This window comes from Barbus barbus (genome assembly GCF_936440315.1).
Source record: "Barbus barbus genome assembly, chromosome: 4".
NCBI classification, from domain to species: domain Eukaryota; kingdom Metazoa; phylum Chordata; class Actinopteri; order Cypriniformes; family Cyprinidae; genus Barbus; species Barbus barbus.
This window is the reverse complement of record NC_136732.1, coordinates 23,239,079-23,260,169: the sequence shown is the minus strand read 5'-3', so window position 1 is coordinate 23,260,169 and position 21,091 is coordinate 23,239,079. Positions and strand designations below refer to the sequence as shown.

At 36.4% G+C, this 21,091-nt stretch overlaps 1 protein-coding gene across 6 annotated transcripts in view; it reads left to right on the top strand.

Annotated features, from left to right (window-relative positions):
• Nucleotides 1-1,135: 1,135 nt before the first annotated feature.
• Nucleotides 1,136-21,091, top strand: part of LOC306869075 (bromodomain-containing protein 4-like) — a 65,522-nt gene continuing 45,566 nt past the window's right edge. For 2 of the 6 annotated variants that reach the window (XM_079415664.1, XM_079415662.1), the window contains exons 1-3: nt 1,156-1,292; nt 5,285-5,333; nt 14,415-14,548. The gene's annotated coding sequence lies outside the window, so the exon portion shown is untranslated. Of the gene's footprint in view, nt 1,293-5,284; nt 5,334-14,414; nt 14,549-21,091 lie in introns of all 6 variants that reach the window. The other 4 variants (XM_079415666.1, XM_079415663.1, XM_079415661.1 and 1 more) reach the window with 3 other exon arrangements.

Sequence of the window (21,091 nt, the reverse complement as noted above, 5' to 3'; positions counted from 1 at the left end):
TGTAATATACTAAAGACAGAATCCATAAGCTTAGTCGAGTTGGTAATAAAAGCAGGTGCATTATAGAATTGCTCGTGACTGTCGTAATTTTGATAGTCAGGGAGATATAGAGACACAGGATCTGTGTAGCAAATGTCCCTTGTCTTTGGAAAAGTTCACCTTTCACAATAAACCCCATGTGACTGTGTGGAAACAACTGTCACTGAGCTATTTTTGTACCACAAATAAGTGGGAGACTGATTACAAGCTATTTTTGTTTTCTTATCTTAACTTGAATGTACATATATAGCCTGATAGCCTAATTAATTGATTAATTGATATTTAGTTACAATAAATAAATAAATAATATCTAAATTATATCCATTTTCCTGTCCAAATACTGTATGAGCGGTTGACGAGATTACATATATCAAAAATATGTAGCCTACTTCTCAAAATTTGACTTTAAGGTGACAACCATGAATGTGACCCTATACAGGCTATGGAAAAGGCATATTTTATACATATCAGTTCTGAAGCTTGCATGTTTCTCAAATCTTTCCACGTGTTGTGACAATGACACAATGTCTTTAATTATATAGTAAAATGCATTATTTTGAGACTAGGCCCCACTTTTCCTTATAAATATTACCATTGGTGTTATTTTCCAAAAATTTGAAGTTTAACCCTAGAATATCACGCCAAACAGACCAAAATAAACTTTTGTGCACAAAGTAGTAAAAACAGCCCTATATTTGTTCTCTTCCTCCGACTCATAATGCACTCTCTTATGATTGAAATAGCATTTTAATTTACACAATGTTCTCGCTCCATGCAATAAATTCAGGTCCTTATTAAATGAGCTGGGTTTTCAACATATTTACTTCAACTGCTCAGGTAATGTTAATGGTTTGAGTCATTTCAGGGGCAGCCAAAATTACCATTTAAAACCAGTCAGAGTTGTAGAAATAAATCCTTATATTTACAAGTAAAGCTTCAGGAAAAGGCTATTTTCAGCGCATAGGGCCTATAGATGCTCTTCATTTAAATCGGACGATTTCATCTCGTAAATTACTTCTCCTTCTATTGCACAGTTATTTCAGGCGCAGTGATAAGACCGACCGCACAGCAAACGGAAGAGAGGTCAGAGCTGAGCGGCTTTAAGTGATCTTTCGCACGTGTGACAGCAGCGCTCGCGCGTTCCTCACGTCCTGTGCGTCCTCCGCGCGCATGACGTCACTGACGTCGCGAGCTGTTTGTTCTGGATTGTGGGAGAGAAAGAGCCCGCGCGCCCTCACAACAAAATAAAGAAGGTAAACAAACCAGCAGCCTTTACACTTACGCAAAGCGTTTATTTCTTATTAAACATCCCAGCGTGTGCCGCGTCGTTTCGCGCAACGGTCAAGCGCGCTAATCAGCGCTGAAATGATAGTCTGGTGCGCGCGGTGAAAGCGGCCTGTGTGTGGCCGAGTGCTAACGCTAGCAGCTAGGAAAGACAAACTCGTTCATGATAACGGGTTAGTTTGGGTATTATTCCGTTCTTGGGCTGGTTGCTTTTGTGTTTTAACGCCATATTATCACGTATACATCGCGTGTGCGTCAAAGAAAGCGGGTAATGAAGGTTGTTTATTAGCATTAGGCCGTTTGCTGTGCAGTGCTAGCACAGGATCGCATCCCTGCTCTGCGCAGTTTGACGCGATAATCTCTCGTTTCTCTGTGCGGGAATACTATAGGATTTGACATGAAATTTAATGAGAATAAGCATACACTTTACGCACGGTCAGATTACGTTAATTAAGTCTGGTTCATGTGATCTGCGCTCGTTTCAAGCGGCTGACATTGACAGATGTCTATTAATCGCGGGCCGTGGTTGTTTCACGCTTTGGGGTGAGACTAGTGTGTTTTGATCGCATGCACGCACACACACACGCACACACACACACTTTGAAGCGTAACGTTACACGACGCCGGAAAAATCCGTGTCATACACCGTTAGCATTGATAGCGGGTAATGTGAGGGGCAAATGTACAGCTCATTCTCCCGCTTATAGTGGCTATTACAGTGTCTCAACCGCATTATATTGCCTTAACAAATGTTTTGAATGTACATGAACTCATTTAATGAGACTGTAATGGTGTAGCCCTCGGTGTTTTAGCGACTTTGAGCACAAGGACTCATCTGAGCTGCCCACAGTCGCCATTTTGTGTGGTCCGCCGAGTAACGGAGAAACGCACAACCTTTAAGTTACCTTTTATTTAGAAAATGTGCGAGAGTCATTGAGCGTTATCTTTCTGTTTTTAGTAACATTACTATTCTTTACATTTAAAGTGTGTTTTGTGGGAAACGTAGCTCTTGTGAGCAGCGCTTTCGGTTTGCGCTCAGAGTGAATCCTGCGATTTGTAGAGGAAATATCTGAAATATTTACTTATGGATAGGTTTAGGGGTTTAGTATATTGAATACATGCAGTAAACACTGTCAGTTATTCACCTGGACTTGTTTGCGAAGCAAGTTGTTTGTTATATCAGACAGCGTAGCTATGTGATTGACAGCTGTTCAATGACTGACAGGTTTCCTAGCCTTAAGTGATTTATTATTTTGTTCAGCGGTGATTAAGTCGCTTACCAATTTTGCTCGCTTATTAAATATATCATTATGTTGGCCTTCGAGTTGAATTAGTGTCAGGTACAATCGCCTTTAGCTTATGACTGTGAAATTGTATTAAGGCACGCAAATGGGGTTTATTGTATTGCAGATAACTTTGTGTTTGACAGCTTTTCCTGTGCTTTGTCAAAGCGTTTCTAGAGGGTTGTTATTAGAGAGCAGAAATGTTAAAATAACTTTTAAAACTCAACCCAGGTGAGTACACTCTTGCTCTCTGTGTAGGCAGATTTAAGCAGGTCTGACATAATAATTTTCTTTTTTTTTTTTTTTTTTTGCAAAAACAGCACATTTTGTAGCAGTTGTTTCTGGAATTTTGTGGAAAATGTACTTAAAAAATTGATGCAACATTTACCGTATTATGTGAGACGTACATTAGTCATACATTATAGTAAAAATGCAGAAAGCTGGTTTATTTTTGGCTTAAATTATTTAAAATTCTTAAACTTTTACAAATGATTTTTAGTTATTTTTCTTCTTTTGCTTTTATTAAAATGAGCACATATAAGCAATTATTAACAATAGAACAAAATAGGGCTCGGTGATATGACCAAAAATAGTCACAAATATTTTCTTCCATATCGTACTACAGATTTTATCATGATATTCATGTACCGTTAATGGGGAGGGAAATGCTTTCCACATGTTTGAATATATGTAAACATAACTCCAAGAAGTAAGTTAATTTATGGCCCCATGAAATGCGTTTTATTTTTACCTAAATTCTTCGTTATTTACCTATTTATTCATTCATTGGATTCTGTTTTATGATTAATACTAATTTGTCATAAAAATGGTGTCTAATAAAATGAATTAATACAAATTAATTAGTCTATCTTAAAATGTAATCAAATGTAAATAGGGTAAACGTACCTATTAAGCTCACCAAAATCTACATTGAGACCTTTTTAGTGCCCAAGATATTGGTTTCAGTACAAAAAGTTATGTTAAAATGAAATATTAATCTCTCACCAAAATATTTAGTTTTATTTTAAATGATAAAAGCATTTCAATTAAGATATACATCATTAAATTAAAAAAGTCTGGCTGTGCTTAATGGGTACATTTTTGTACCCTTTAAGCACACCCCTGCTCCCATTAAGCTCACATCATGTTTTATTAAAAAATCTTGTTTGTTTTAAGGAAAATTTTTAAAGAATAATTGGAAAAATATATATTTTTGAAGCTACAAAGTCAATCACAAAAACCACAAATCAAGCAACAAGGCATTCAAGTTGATCAGTTATATTTTTATAATGAAGTGTCATTTAAGCACATTGCGTCTATACTAGTCCACGCTCCGCTAAGTAACACATTCAAAAATCAAATAAAACAAACCAATAAAACATAATTCATGGGGATGAACACAGAAACTAGCCTCATTATGAAACCTCTTTTTAAATGGATGTTAACTTCTCTATAGTCTCTTAAGGCTGGAGAACACTACACGATTTTTCCCCTGATTTTCCACAGATGTACAGTCTGGAAAAGTTGATGCTAGTTGCCAAAGATCAGAGCCAGTCTGCACATTTGAGTTGACAGAATCCATAGAAAATCAATTAACTTAACTTAAAGTGACAACAATCAGTTAATATTTAAAGTCTGTTTATTAAGTATTATGGCAAGCCGTTTTGACTTTAATTCCTTCACAGGATATGACTTCTTGATATCAACAATTGAATTTTCACTAGGTAAAATACTAATTCTTGATATCAAGACCCGCTATACAGGGTTTGAAACTAACACCCGCCAACCCTCCAAATGCGGGTAAAATTCAGCTGTGTTCATATTAAAATTTTAAATTAAGTGATTTTAGTGTTTTTTCATCTAGATGAATCAGCTGTAGCCTTAAAAAAATGTTATTTCATGACCATGATTTATATTAAAGTTAATTAATTTCCTTAACATGCTTAACATATATTTTTTTTTTTTTAGATGTTCTCAGTAATTGAAGTATTTAGAAACAAAGTATTTGCATTTCTTTTGAGTTTTTGTACATAATGATCTCATATGTTGTTCTATAATTTCAGAGTTGCCTTTCTTAATTGTAGTTAGCAGACTTATTTTTTCTGTAAACTGCATAAAACTGAGAAAAATATTTTTAAAATACCATTCACTTAAGCATACTATAGCAGTGATTCATATTTCAGACACAGAAATTAGATCATTTGTTTTTAAGTGAAAGTGACATGACATGTGGCCAAGTATGGTGAGCCATACTCGGAATTTGTGCTCTGCAATTAACCCATCCAACGTGCACACACACACCAGTGAACACACACACACCGTGAGCACACACCCAGAGCAGTTGGTTCGGTGCCTTGCTCAAGGGCACCTCAGTCACGGTATTGAGGGTGGAGACGCTTTACATTAACTCCCCCACTGCAATTCCTGCTGGACCTGAGACTCGAACTCGCAACCTTTAGGTTACGAGTCCAACTCTCTAACCATAATAATGGAACATAATGGAAACCACTCTGCAGTGGTCGCACCACATGATATTTTCAAATTCAGTCAAAATTTACAAGCACAGAATTAGCCACCTAAACAAAACAAGCTAGCTTCCCATAAGAGGTCACTATGGAATTTATTAAAAAAATAAATGCTTGTAGAAATAACTTAATATTCATTGTTTTTTTTTTTAGGTCATACCACATGATATCCAAATGTAACTACATACCAGCCATTTAAAAGGTAATTTTTTTCCAAATTTGAAATAGTTAACAAACCTGATCGATGCTTCTATGGGTCCTTGACAGAGATGGGAAGTAACGAAGTACAAATACTTTGTTCCTGTACTTGAGTAGATTTTTGTGATATCTGTACTTTACTTCACTATTTAATTTTCTGACTTTTACTCCTTACATTTTTTACACCAATATCTGTACTTTCTACTTTTTCAAACCAGGCTCGTTACTTTAGTTTTGGTGGATCACCAGTCAATAACAAATCTATAATAGCCTACATACAGAGTATTCCTCTGGCAGTAACTTGAGCTGTGTGCTCTTCATTAATCTGGCAACACTGGCGGCGCTGACAGTCGCGTCGCTCAGGCTAATTTTACAGATTTTAGCTCCTAAGAGAGACAAGGCAATTACTTGTGGTTTTAAACTACTCTTTATGGTCAGAACTTGACAAACATTTCACATTTGTGAGTTCTTTGCACATTTCCAGTCTTTTTGTCCTTAATCAAAGAAATATCTTAATAGAAAATTTTATCTTAGTTTTCCGCATGTTCTAATGAGTGACATTGTTTCAAATCAAGAAACAGGTTTGTGTTGCCTGACTTTAATTCGTTATGAATATCCCGTGTTTCTGCCTCAATACCGTGGTGCAGTTATTGTTACTGCAGTAAATCCCTGGTAAATGTTGACGATTTGTAGATTGAAAAGACTTCTGACTGTATCGTTGCTCGTGTTTCTCCTGTTTGTCAGTGCTGTTTCATCTGGCTTTAAACTAGTTTAAATCATAGTCACAGCGCTGTTTAGTGGTCGTGTGACCGAGACTCATCAGCAAGTAAACTCATCTCTTGTGAGCTTGCGCTGCGCTGCCATTTAAACTTTGAGCAGAGTCGATAAATGCTCCATGTGACTCGGTTTAAAGGAGTAGCGCTGTTTCGTTCCGCTTTTGGTGCATAAACTTTGCATCGAACGTTTATTGAACTCTTTATCGTTTTATCTATGAAAATTAAATCAAGATAATTATCATTGTTTTATCACCCCTATTTCTACAAATAACAACAACTTCAAATGGATAGTTTTGTTTTACAATTTTTTAATGCAAATCTCATTCACAGTGGTTCATGGGATTGTAGTTGTGTCCTTCACTAAAGCCGTTAAGTATACAATCTTGTACCTTTGTCTTTTTGTCCGATATTTTATTTAATTTTTTACTTCCTTCAAATAAATCCCATTGAGAAAAATGAATGTAAAAAAACACTTCAGAAACAGCAATGTTGAAAAGTGGGCAGGCACCTATGCACTCTATGAACTATCTTGTTTTACTTTAGTGTTACTAACACACAGGTACTGTAACCTCTGTACCTTTCATACTCTGTGTACACAGTCCTCAGGCAGAATAAACTGCACAGAGATAGCAGGGCAGAGGTCAGGCCTGATGCTGGAGGTTACACACACGCAGCGTTAGATATGTGTGCTAATGTACGCATGACTCAGTCAGTGTCTTCAGACTGCTTGTTTGTTGTTTGGTTGTAACTTCACAGGGATCTTTCAGGGTGTAATTGAGCTGTTGTTGTGTGGACGCCTCTCTGTGTGCATGTCTGGTTGTTTTCCCCTCACAGTTTTTGTTGCTATAGCAACGCCATCATTGGCCTCGTTTAGGATGTGACCTCTGAATTGAGAAGCAAGAGTGAATGGATAGTAGTGTTGTCACGATACTGGAATTTCTAACTTCGATACGATACCTGGAAAAATATCGATACTCGATACCATTTTCGATACCACGGAGAAAAAAACTGCCACAATATTAAGGGAGTAATTTTTTTAATTTAAAGATAAATGTAACAAGTCGAGAACATGCGGTATATTTTACATGAACAAAAAAATGTCTTGAGGTACTGCATTTGTTGATTTATTAATCTTAGTTAAATGTTAATTGAAACTAACGTTTAGTAATACATGTACTAATTAAAATCTAAAGTTCTATTTGTTGATATTCTCATTTGCTTCATAACCAAAATATTTCCAGATATAGGGCCCTATGAAATCCGTTTTATTTTTCCCCAAATTCCGTTTTATTTTTTTCTACATTCAATTTTTTCCATTTTAATTTTTCTGGATTCCGTTTTTTTTCCGTTAGAATTTTTCTGGACTCTTTTTTTTTAATGGTCAAATTAAATGCTATTAATCTAAAAGCATGTCTAATTCATTAAAATCATGAAAATTATACAATTTAACATTTAATTTATTAAAAGTGTAACAAAAATGACACGTTTAGGGCCGTATGAAATGTTTTATTTTTTTCTCACCTTATGTTTTATTGTTACCAAATTCTGTGTTTTAGCATGTCTATTAGGCTATTTGAATGCATACAAACAATTTTTATTTATTCTTACAGTAGCCTTATGAAATGTGTTTTCCCCCTCAGAAATTCTGTGTTGTGTCTTTAAATTTTACTGGATATCAGATGAAGGCATAAAACAATTTTAATTTATATTTGAATTAATGAAAATTAAACATTTAAATTTTTGGCAAATGGAGGGGATTTACTATTAAAATTTAAATATTTTGTGATTATTTATTTTAAAAAAATGAACAGTAGTAGTAAGTAGTAGTATTATGTACATTCTACTAAATAATAGTAATATAGCCTATTTCTGGCACACGGTCTTTAATAGGCTAAGTTAAAACGAACTTTTATTTTGACAGGTTGCCGTGAATACTTCTAACAAGTGTGTGTATGATATGATGCTAGTTTGACTCAAATTAAATGGTAAAATGCTCATAAAGTGCCTTTCAGATCAGTTTTGGAGATATTGTTGATGTATTTATGTCTTCATTGAGATGGCAGACGCTGAAATCACCGCGAGCGCCACATTAGTAAACACAACCGCACGTGCAGCACATTCACACAGAGACGCGCAAAACATGCAGGATTCATATTTAAATCGACTTTTGCAGCTTAATATTTACAGATACTAGTCCATATCGCGATTTGATTTAAGTGTAATGACCTACTTTTGATTAATTCATCCAAACTTTGACAAAGTCCGTGACATTCCGCGTTAAACTGTAAATTCCGTTTTTATGACTGGATTCCGTGCGCGTTCTCTGCATCGCGGAGATCATAGATCCCTACAGATAGCGCTCCTGCTGTGTTCTTTAACAACCAGAGCAGTCATCTTTCTATTCACTTCACTTTTGCTATTTAACCAGAGCGAAGGAGACGAGTGCGGTCACGTGTGGTGCTTGTCCAGCGCCTTTGGAGAGAAGTGAAAGTGACAGCTCTGCTAGTATCGGTGTATCGATACTTCGGGAAATTAATATTGGTACCGTTCAGATATTTCAGTATCAATATTTATCGAAATATCGATATTTTTGACAACACTAATGGATAGCAGACCAGATAAACAGAATTTGTCTTGTATCTGTTCTTTATTCCAGTACAGGGCTCCAGGCTAACATTTGAGGGCAGTGGCAACAGCGCCACTAAGTTCTACAGATGGTGGCGCCAGGAGCAGATTTGGTAGCGCTGGGGGGTGGTGTGTTAAAAATTTAAATAATTTAATGAAAGATTTGCTGTTGATTTGCATTAATAAGAGTGGTTACTCATAATATTACATGTTTATTTCTTGGTAAGACACATTTTACAGTTAAGCATTGAGCTTGAGTTGAATACATACAAAATTTAGGCCTACTTTTTAACAATAACGTGCAATATTTTTGTATAGAAAAATAATTTCTAATCGCATTAAATGTACCATTATTCTTATAGTGTTATATGTAGGCCTAATTGACCGATAACTGCAGGGATAGTAAAAGGAACACTGTGATTGTTGCAAATTGAAGAAAAGTTTGTTTTTCATGGCACTGTGTGACTTTTCTTACTTCAAGTGCAGAACTCTGACAAAATCTGATTTCTTGATTATGTGATATAATAGCGAGTTTATACGTGATTTTTATTTCAGAATATAAAGGAAAATGTAGAAATAAATGACTGCTGCCATCTACAGGTTATAATGGTGATTTAATGTATTTTTTAATTTTACATAAGTGTTTGTTCACCACAGTATATTTTGGTCATCCCATTAAAAAATAAAATTGGATAATTTTGGAGCTTTAAAGTGCTGGAAACAGTTGTGAAATGCTTGAAAATCATTGAAAATTGCTTGAATTTCTTTCTCAAAAGTAGAAACCCTGAGATGAATAATGTAATAACATTGGACTATTTCTGCTACAACACCAAGGTTACAGTTAGTGTAGTGCTTCTGGTTTTCTACGTCAGCGCCGCTTGATCTATCACAGAGGCTTCTGTGCATAATTTTAATGCATCTCGCTAATCTCACAGCAATCTTTATTCATTCTGTGGTGAATTCAAACGCTTCTCGTTGGATCTCACAGCGCTGTGCAGTAACAGTCGTGAAATCAACTTTGGTTCCCGAGTTAAACTGTTCTGGGTTTGCACGAGTTTGCTTGCGCTGTGCTCGGTCCAAGCTGAGAAACGAGTAGCGCGTTTTCGTTACACTTTTGTTTGGGCTGTGACGGTCTCCATGACAACCGGTGGTAATGCGTGTGACGTCACACACTCTATAATAAGTTTTGTATGCAAGTGCAATAATAGTAACAGTTGCAATAGAATTCGATATTTATAGCATAAACCATCTAGCTGTAAATTGTTTTATTTAGACTGTTGATTCACAAAATTCACAAATTACCTTAAGCGCCATTCATGGCATTTTCTTTACACCATCTCTACACTGGTAGAACGGTCGCTTTGTTGCGTCCAGTGTAGACAGACTTTAGCTGTTGCGGTGCGGCGCGCTAAGTATTAAATGGGCGAGCACTTCATATCTCAAGAGCCGTTTCCAGTTCCTATTCGCGAGAGGAGGCCAGCGAAGACCCGCTTGTTTGGTGGTGGAATATTGAGGCAAGATACCTGGCCATAGTTGCTTAAAATGCATTTGCACAACAAGTACACCATCTGAACATGTGTTCAGTGCGGCTGGAAATATCGTAACACCAATGAGGTCCTCCCTTAAACCCGACAATATCAACATGTTTGTTTTTCTGTCAAGGAATTTTAAATCTAACATTATATAAAAGCCAAGGTAGGCTTAAGCATTAGTGTTTGCGTTCTAATTGTTACAAGGCCAACACAGATTTTCCAGCATGTGAATGAAGTTATGAATTATTTTGGCTAACGTTACTTATTTAGGCTACTTTCTTATTTAACTGTATTATTTCTTTGATAGCCTAGTGTTTTGCAGGCTGCGTGTTGCCATGTTCATGGACGGAAGTGCTAAAATGAACACGTATGTTTATTAATAGATGTTTGAGTCGTGCCCGCATTCATTTTTTTTGTTTAAAAAAAAAAAAACTAGGAATGCAACGATACCATTTTTTTCCGATCCGATCTCGAAAATTCTGAGTATCTGCCGATACCGATCCAATCCGATACAGCACAGTTTTTTTTTTTTTTAAATCGATGTAGAATTTCTATACTTCTGTGTGTCTGTGTGTGTTACTCTTGTGTGTTAAACACAATCTACTACATATAGATAACTTCATTTTAATAAAAAATAAATGAAAAATATATAATCATAATCTGACAAAAATACTATTATAAACTTGGTTTATAATACAGCAAAAGATACTCTAGAAAAATCATGGGTGCACAATAATTTTATAAAACCTAGTGAAACATTTTTATTTACAAATAAAAGTGAATAAGTGTAGGACTAAATCTGGTGAAATGATACACATTGCTCTGTGAATTGTTGTAAAATACATTCATGAAAAAACAAGCAAATACATTTATATATAAATATATAGGCTACTATAAAATTAAAAGACATTTCTTTTAAATCTATAGCACAATAATGAAGGCAGCAACATATGATAGATAGGCCAGAACAAGAAAGACTGTTAATAATCTTTCATTGCGCAAAAGTATTATAAGTAAGGCTCCAATATAGAGCAACAGAAAGCGCTTATGCTCGTCCCGTGCGCAGAATGATGCGCTTGAAGCGACACAGAGTTGCAGCGCGCAGCCCTCTGAGTCCGCATAGAAACGTTCAAAGTACAAAGGGAAGAGATATTGATGCGTAGTGTGTTAAATCTGTGCGTAAGTTTATTAAGCCTTTTCTTTAACAGTTTTAAACCTCAGTAACTGTGTGCTCTTGAAGAGAGTTTGACTGTAGTAACCGAACGCGGCACACAGTTTGATCGCTGAATGGAGCGGCGGAGAGAAGAGTTTACCTGAACTTGAATTTAAAGACTTAAATATTCATCTGTACCTCAGATTAAACTATGGAACAGCTTCAGAACACTTGAAATATAGTGCACGGAAACTTTATGGTGCTTTATAATGTTTTTGTGCCTTTCGTGGGGCTCAACAATAACACAATAGTATACGCACAATATCGGATTTGGATCGGTCTCGTCTGACCGATACCCGATCCGTAGAAAAGGACCGTATCGGAGCCGATACCGATCCTGAGTATCGGATCGATGCATCCCTACAGTTAAGACTATGCAGTGTTATTTTACATTTGAGTATTCAATTTCTGTACCTGAGTACTGTACTGACTTGCCAGTTTATTTCATTTTGTATCTTTGTTCTATTATAATTAGCTATGTTTGTAATTTATTTTATATGTTGATTTACTCACCTATAAAATCACCCCAATCATTGATTTTTTTTTTTTTTTTTTTCTTCTTTCATATCACTATATATATATATATATATATATATATATATATATATATATATATATATATATATATATATATATATATAAATAAATAACTAAATAAATAAATAAATATATTAGGGCCGGGACTCGATTAAAAAAATTAATCTAATTAATTAGAGGCTTTGTAATTAATTAATCGCATTTTAATCGCATATAAATATTTGACCTGAGAACAGTGAGAAGTAAGTGTTTTTTTTTTTTTTTTTTTTTTTTTTTTATATATGGATTTTTAAATTTCCCATCCACAGGGCCAACCAAAGCGGTCTCATCAGCTTCTTTTTCCATGTTCACTGTGGTTTGTTTTTGGCTGTTTCTCAATATGCGTTCTTCAGCGATCTTGCGTCCTTGTGTTCTCGTTCTACGTCATCATTAACCGTCGAAGTTCAGTTCCAATTCTCAAGAACGCAAGTACAGAGGATGCATGAAAGTGCCCGGATATGTTCTTGAAACTGAGGATGCATCGAGTGCAGACTTGAGAGAATCGAGCCGTTAGAAATCCCAGAAAACGCTGTGGGTGGCCGGTGTACGGAAGCCTGTAAGCTTTAAAGTCGCTCTCACAAATACTTAACGGCTCTTCAAGTTGAAAGTAAACATTTATCGTTTTGTTTTGGTTAATTTTAATAAAGTTATAAGACCCGGCGAAAGTCTGCATTTTTATTGGCATATTAAATTAAATTAAATTAATCTTAACAGTAAAACATATAACGCTGTAAAATAAAACACAATACAATTATATGAAAGTAATATCTATAATAGTATGAAATGTTTTAATAAGTTATGACATTTTGCAATATTGATTGTTCGTTGGCCGTTTCTTATGCTGAGACTATGCGGTCAGTTAAAGCAGGAACGCAGTACATCTCAATTCTCATAAGTGTGCGTTCTGTGTTCTCGTGTCCTTCCGAGTTCGTTCTTCCAAGGAAGCTTGGCAAGACCGGTCTCCACGAGAACGCAAGTCCATTCTTTGCGTTCTTGGAATTGAGAAACAGCCTTTTGTCTGAACGCTAGTAGGTGCTCCAGTATAATCGGTCCGCCGAAACTCATCCAGTGAGAAACGTTCCGCGGTGCAAAAATAAGTGCGATTAAAATGCGTTAAAAAAATGTAACGCGTTATTGTGTAATTAATTAATCTAAATTAACGCGTTAAAGTCCCGGCCCATATATATATATATATATATATAGCAGAAAAACAAAATATCGCAATGTGAGTTTTTCCCAATATCGTGCAGCCCTAGTTTCTGACAGCTTATAGAGATGGGTCAGTGGTTTGTGCTTGGTATGCTTTGGTTGATGTTTCTCAGAAAAGTTGATTTTAAAAGTTCAATTGAATTTCCATTTTAAAACACCACTGCTATAGCCATACGTCTTCAGACAGATGTATTTGGTCATTGTGTTATGGTGAGATACTCTCTAAAGAAAAACCATAAGTGTTGTGTTTTAAAAAGACGTGTTAAGTTTAAAATAGTCCAGCTTGAAAAATATAATAACTGCATAGGGTTCAGGTGAACCCAAAACCAGCCTAACAATACAGGGCCAAAAATGAACAGTTCACACTAAAAGGAAAGTTGTGGTCACTTACTCACTTCAGTCATGATTTTATCACGATTCTTTATCATGTTGGTTTTTAAGACTATTTACAAGTTACTCAACAGTACAGCCAAACTAATTTCCCTATTTAAAAAATATTACCCAATCAGGTAACAGAACTTAAAAAAAGTTCTTTATTTTAGATAAAAGCTTTTTATTTTAGTTTTTCCATTTATTTGTTTATTATTGAAATGTTATATGCATGTCAATTTTATTTAATTTCTTTATTTTCTTAAATATGTAGGTATATAGTATTTATAGAGTTGTAACTTTTAGTTTTAGTTACTTTTTCTTATTTGTAAGTCGCTTTGGACAAAAGCGTCTGCTAAATGACAAAAGTAAAAAAAGTATTCTAGACCGTTAAAACCGTAGTAGGGGTGAGTGATATGACAAATATATTTCACTTTTTTATTTTATTTAATTAAAAATAACAAAATGCTAATTACAAACAAGGAAAGGGAAGATACGAATGAAACAAACTGCTGCAATTTTTTCAGGTACTGTAGGTTTGTTTAACAGCAGCATTCATCATTGTCTGAAGTCTTGCATTTATACTATCAGAGCAAAGGATGCCTTCTGTAATCTAAAATCTTGCAGCACTGCTGTGGTTAGTGAGTAATTGAGGTCTTATTTATAAAAGACATCAAGCAACAGTCAGTTAAATTGTGTATCAGTACTGTGCGAGTGTGCTGTTGAAATGATTGGAGGCTTCAAACAAGTCACTCACTTCTCTCTCTTTCTCTGTCTGTCTCCAGTAGCATGATTGGCGTAGTCTGTGTCTGAGCTGGTGACTTCTCTCTGGACGGCGTGAAAGCAGCTCTTCTGCTGAGTGCTTCTGGAGATGATGTGTGCACTCAGATAAGAGACTCTTCACACGAGAGACAAAAATGTGAGTCAATAATCTGACAGCACCTTCCATTCAGACCTGTCATAATTCCTGAGGGGTAATAAAAGCGTAATGTCTAAATAATGGCTGCCAAATAGGCTAACAGCTTCATGAAAAGTGGTTTGTGTCTCAGATCACTTTCTTGTAGTCAGAACATTGCTCCACAGCAAAAAATATTTACTTTGAGTGGCAGTACTTCAAAATGTGTTGATTTGTTTTTTTTCCAGGATTAACACACGTTAAAACAAGAAAACCAATATGCTAATGAGGGCTCATTTTTTATTAATTCATTTATATTTATTTTATATATATATGTGTGTGTGTGTACATGCGTGCGTGTGTGTGTATACATGCGTGTATGTGTGTGTATATATGTGTGTGTAATATATATATATATATATATATATATATATATATATATATATATATAACAAACAAACAAACAAACAATGGGAGTAATGTGCATTTTTTACTTTACAAGTGATAATGTAAAAATCTTTTTTTAAAAACATTGTTTTTGTTTTTATTATGCCTTTATTTGATTATGACATCAAATCTAAAGATCTTCCATGTTGATTTTGCTTCCTAAGTTTAAAATACCACAACAAAAATGAATATACTAATGAGGCCTCTTTTTTTTTTATTAATAAGTTCAATATATTAAAACAATTACTGTAATGTAAAAATGCGCAAGCAATAATGAAAAATAAAACTATTTATTAAAAGAATAATTAAATGTATTTTTGTTTTTATTATTATTACTGGTGGTGGTTGTTGTGCATGCATTTACGTGGCTGTCATCACATCAAGCCTAAAGATCTCATTTGTTTGTGACTCACTTTACGTATTTGTGACTAAAGCATGTGGAGTAGGCAGAAAATGATTCTGGCTTGTCTACAGCTGATAGTCTGGATTTCACTGCTAGCTGGTCAACACAAAGAAATACAGTCTGAAAGTGGGAATAATGCTTGTAATAGGAGAATAGCTTGACCCCGATGACAAAACTCATGAATTTAGCTTGAACTACTAATACTGTAGAAAAACTGGTGTGGGAGGTTTCTTTATTTATTCTAACTCTTGTCTTTATTAAAAATCCAAGTAATTCTGACATTCCCACTGTATTTTATATAGAATAATAGATTTTTGTACAGACAAGCAAACTATATAATATGAGGGAACTTTCCCCAGCCTTCAGGTGTTTCTGGCCTTGTTGTGATGCTCCCGGCCCGCTGTGCATCCTTCTGAAGAATCCCAGCTTTAGAAACGAGTAGCAGAAGTTTATTTTTAACACTGGCCCTGATGTTTTCAGTCTGATCTTAATGATTGTGATTTTCACTTCAGTGTGGATTTTTTTTTTAATGATTTTCTTACAATGACAAAAGATATTCTTGTAGAAGTTAAGAACTTTTTTTATTTTTTTTTACAGTAAATTTGCAGGTCTGCTTGTGAGCAGATTTGGAGAAACTCTGTGTTGATAGTTTAAAAGGGTGCAAAATGGTTGTGAAAAAAATCTAAAATCTCACAAATTTTAGTGGAAAAAACTGAACGATGAATTAAAAAGCTACAGCATGCGAAACTTTGTGCATGCCAGACTCTTTTACTTTAGGACAGTGAAAGATCATTTCAGAATAAAGCTGTTGATCCGTTTCTCAGTGTGTATTGCGGATCAGTATGTTTGCAGTGTTTGCGTCATGCACAGCAGTTCTTCAGTTTCCATCTTGGCTAAAATCCTTTGATCCCCCTCTTGTTTTGGATGCTTTAATCTGTTAGGTTGATTTATCCTCTGTTAACTAAAGTGTACTTTTAAAGTATGTTTGGCAAATAAAAACAGTGCAGTTACCAGTACAAAACAGTAATCGTGCTTCACACAGGCACTCTTGCTGTTGTTTTAGGCTGATGATCTATTATACCTCTAGTTTTGTTTTCCTCCATCTGCGCTCCATTTTCCGGGCTGCGAGTGTGCTCATTATACCACGGAGTCGGACTGTTTTCTTTGATCTTCTTTAAGCGTAAAGGAGCAACTGTATCTAAAGTGCTAGAAAAGAGAGAGTCCATAGTTTCTGTTACATCAAGTTTTTCTGCGCTGTTGGATATGCTGAGGAATTGAGATAAATCCGGAAGATTACGTACAAAGCAGTCTTTTGTGGTAGAGGTGATGGTTCTACCATCTTTGTAACAAGGTGTAGAATTTACAGTTTTAGCTATATGGCGTTTACACAAGACTAGATAATGATCTGAGATATCATCGCTTTGCTGCAGAATTTCAACACCACTAACATCAATTGCATGTGACGGTATTAAATCTAGAGTATGATTTCGACAATGAGTAGGTCCGGAAACGTGTTGTCTAACCCCAATAGAGTTCAGAATGTCTATGAATGCTGATCCTAATGTATCTTTCTCATTATCGACATGGATATTAAAATTGCCAACAATTAAGACTTTATCTGCAGCCAGTACGGGGGGCGGGGGGTCGTGGCCTAATGGTTAGAGAGTCTGACTCGTAATCCAAAGGTTGCGGGTTCGAGTCGCGGGCCGGCAGGGATTGTAGGTGGGGGGAGTGAATGTCCAGTGCTCTCTCCACCCTCAATACCACGACTGAGGTGCCCTTGAGCAAGGCACCGAACCCCCAACTGCTCCCCGGGTGCCGCAGCATAAATGGCTGCCCATTGCTCCGGGTGTGTGTGTGTGCGTTCACTGCTGTGTGTGTGTGCACGTTGGATGGGTTAAATGCAGAGCACGAATTCCGAGTATGGGTCACCACTTGGCAGTATAACTCAGATAGAAAATCAGCAAATTCTTTAATAAAGTCTGTGTGGTGGCCTGTATACAGTAGCCAGTTCAAACATCACAGGGGATTTATCACTAACACGTGTTTCTCTAGATAATGTTATACGTAGCACCATAACTTCAAATGAGTTATACTTAAAGCCTGCCCTCCGAGAAATACTGAGAATATTGCTATAAATAGACGTCTCTCATTTTTATAGAAGTAATCTTGGGGGGTGGACTCGTTTAAAGTAATGTATTCATCTGGTTTTAGCCATGTTTCTGTCAAACAGAGCAAATCTAGATTATTATCATTGATCAAATCATTTACAAAAAGTGCTTTTGTAGAAAAGGACCTGATATTAAGGTGTCTGTTGATGCTGTTGTGTGCCAGCGTATGGCTACTGTGTCATCGCAGGGCACATCGCCCCAAACGACAGATGGGAGGGGTTCTGTCCTGTGTGCCACGGGAGGCTTGCGTTAGGAGCAGATGGGGAGAGAGGAGAGCTCTTTTTGTGTGTGTGGGTCCTCTTCATTTCACTCAATGGTTCACATGAAAGCCGTTCATTGTTTTGTTTTTTGTCTATCCTGTACTTCCCTCTTTTCTTCATGGACTCACTCTCTTTTGCTCTAGCCTTTGTACTCCTCCCTGATGCAGGCAAACACACACACACACATGCACGCAGAGCAGATTACTTGTCCCTGTTCTCTCCAGCCAGGTCCCTGTTGGCTCGGGCTTCTCAAACGCTCAGATGATTAATGGGCTCAGAATCTGAAGGCGCTCACCGCCGCCGCCGCCTCCTCATCCATTCCTCCCATCCCCCTGCTTCTCCTCTTTCTCCCCCAAATCCATCTATGTTCGAATGAAGGATCACACACACACACAGAGCCACCAAATGCTTGTGAGAGTCTACCCAGCCTCTCAGAGTTGTGCTTTGTCACTCGGGCAGCTGCTGTATTGTCTCGGGCGGTGTTGTGGAAGGCACGTGCTCTCCGGGTGGAGGGATTGCCACGGTTTGACCAGGCTCTGGCGCGCTGCTGCAGAGGGCTTCCTGACAGAATGTGAAATTGGAGGATGTCTCGTCCTCCCCCCAGCCGTATATACACTGCCTGAAGACACAGAAAACATAGATCTCACATACACACACTTAAAGTAGTGGTGGAGTCCTGTGATGGGGCAGTAAAAGTGAGTGCAGATGGTCAGGCCTGGATAGAGGTTTACCTGGAATGTGAGCAGTTGAGGTCAAAGGTTAGATTTCCTGTCCCCTCTGGCAGACGGAAAGCACTGTGTGTACAAATCCTGGTTTACTTGTAAGGGCCAAATGTCCTTGTGAGAAATCTTGGAAACTTGTATATTTATATTTTTCACAAAAATGTGCTCAGCTGTTTTCAGTATTGATACTGAATGTTTTTTGAGCAGCAAATCAGCATGTTAGAATGATTTCTGAAGGATCATGTGCCACTGAAGATTGGAGTAATGATGCTGAAAATTCAGCTTTGATCACAGGAATAAATTACTTATTAAAGTATATTCAAATAAGCAGTTATTATAAATTGTAATATTTCACAATATTACTGTATTTTTGGTCAAATAAATGCAGCCTTGATGAGCATAAGAGCATTCTTTTAAAAACATCAGAAATCATACCAAGCTCAAACCTTTGCATGATAGTGAATAGTAGTGTTATACAGGTGAAAATTGTGAGTTCAGAGCTCTTTACTATCCCGCCTCTCTCCTCAATGCATGCGATTTTCAGATGCTATTCGTGTCTGTGGTACAAACAGCACAGGTTGTTGTGTGCCAATTTTTAATATGCAGGGATTCGAATTTGAACCCCTTAACGGTAAGTATGAGTAATGATGTTTGCTTTAGCAAGCACTGGTAATTAGCGCTTAAAGACTTGAGGTGTTCAGAACTGTGGCAGAGTGGTAAAATGCATGTAGTATAATATTGAGCTGTGCTCATGTTGTTAGTTTGAACCTACTTATTACCTTCCCTTTCTGTGCTATACCTATGAATAAAAGCAGCAAACGGCATAGAGGTAACAGTGTTTTTGTCTGTGTCTGAGCAGTGAAGGTTTGGGTTTATAAAGAGGTGGATGAGCTTACACAGGATTTTCCACGTCACATCTGTTCATCGACATTGTATCTGCTGTTGTGTCCTCATCTCTATAGAGATCTGTCACTCTCACATGGCCCAGCACGACGCCCGCCTTTATTCTCACTGGCACTCAATACGTAATAATTGCTTGTTAGCTTCTAATGTAAATCCCTCTCCCTTATGGGTTGGAATGATTGTTTACCAAGTGTCCTTTAATGAGACCGAATCAAATCTACATGGACTTTAGAGGAGAAATCATATTTAATTTGATGCCAATGAAAACGAGGCTTTGAGGGATGGATGTACAGCCTAATTGAGGTCTTTAGGCCACAGCTCATTTTTAAAAAATATATATACGAAAATAATTTGCATGCATAAATGTTTTAAAGTCCCTGTGAGGAATTTCCAAGTTGAAATATGAAGGTAAATATTAAATAAAAATGAAGATCAATTTTTAACTTTTCAACGTATATCTTCATATTTTAAATTTTTCAGTATATGAACATAAATTACCCTAATATAAGAATGCATGAAGAGCAAGTTATTTTTATATTGGGGCATATAAATAAAATGCAATAAATTAAAAAAATAATGATTTTTCCTTTTATTAAAAAAGCATTGAGTTGTATGTTTTGGTATTGATTTAACTTTAGACATTTTTCATCTTGGGTACAAGGTTTGAAATAATAGGTCCTCTGTTGGACAAAAATGGCCCTGTAAATAATTTCAGAGCAGATTTGCAAGTATTAAAGCATACCATTTCTGGAGCATCTCACTTATTTTGGTGTTGTCTTTTTTCACTCCATGCCCTTCTGCCAGTTATAGCTGCTCACACACCATCACTCTTCTGTTCTTCTCTCTCTCTTCCAACATTTTTCCCTCCTCTGTGTGCTGGCTGTCATGTTTGTAACTGGGTGGTCCTAAACTGAAAGCAAAAGAGAGTGAGGTGAAATTGGTGCGGGAGGATGGGAGGAAATTAGCCTGAGTCATGATGAGGTGTGTGTGTGGACAGATGGTGGGCTGATGCCACTGGGGGAGGAGACAGTCGATGTAGACGTCAGGTCTTTAGGGGAATGAGAGGTCGTCCCACTCTGTCACACAAACATTGTGTAATTCTGAGCTTAAAGAGAGAGTTCACCCATAAATTAAAATTGTCGAAATTTACTCATCACGTCATTCCAAACTCCCAGTTTTCCATACAGTGGAAGCCTACCAATGATTGTCAAGCTCCCACTGTATGGTAGTCATGTATAGACACATTCTATGTTTTCTGGAGTTATATAATAGGGTAATGCTTAACAATGATGTCTGATTTGTTAACATTTGTTAATGCATCTAAAATCAGTTAGCTATATTTTTTTAATCTTTGTTAATGTTACTTAATGTTACTTATGCCCACACTAAAAGATTTGAGAAATTTTCAAAATGTGAGAACACAAACATAACTTAAAAAAAAAAAAAAAAATCATAGACTGAATTTTTTCCTATAGTGTATAGAATGAAGCGATATGAACGTTACATGTTACAGCTAGGGATGCAAGGATACCATTTTTTCGGAACCGATCTGCCAATACCAATCCGATACCAGTGCAGTTTTTTTAATCAATGTAGAATTTCTATACTTCTGTGTGTTGACCTGATCATCACACTTTTGTGTGCTAAACACAATCTGCTAA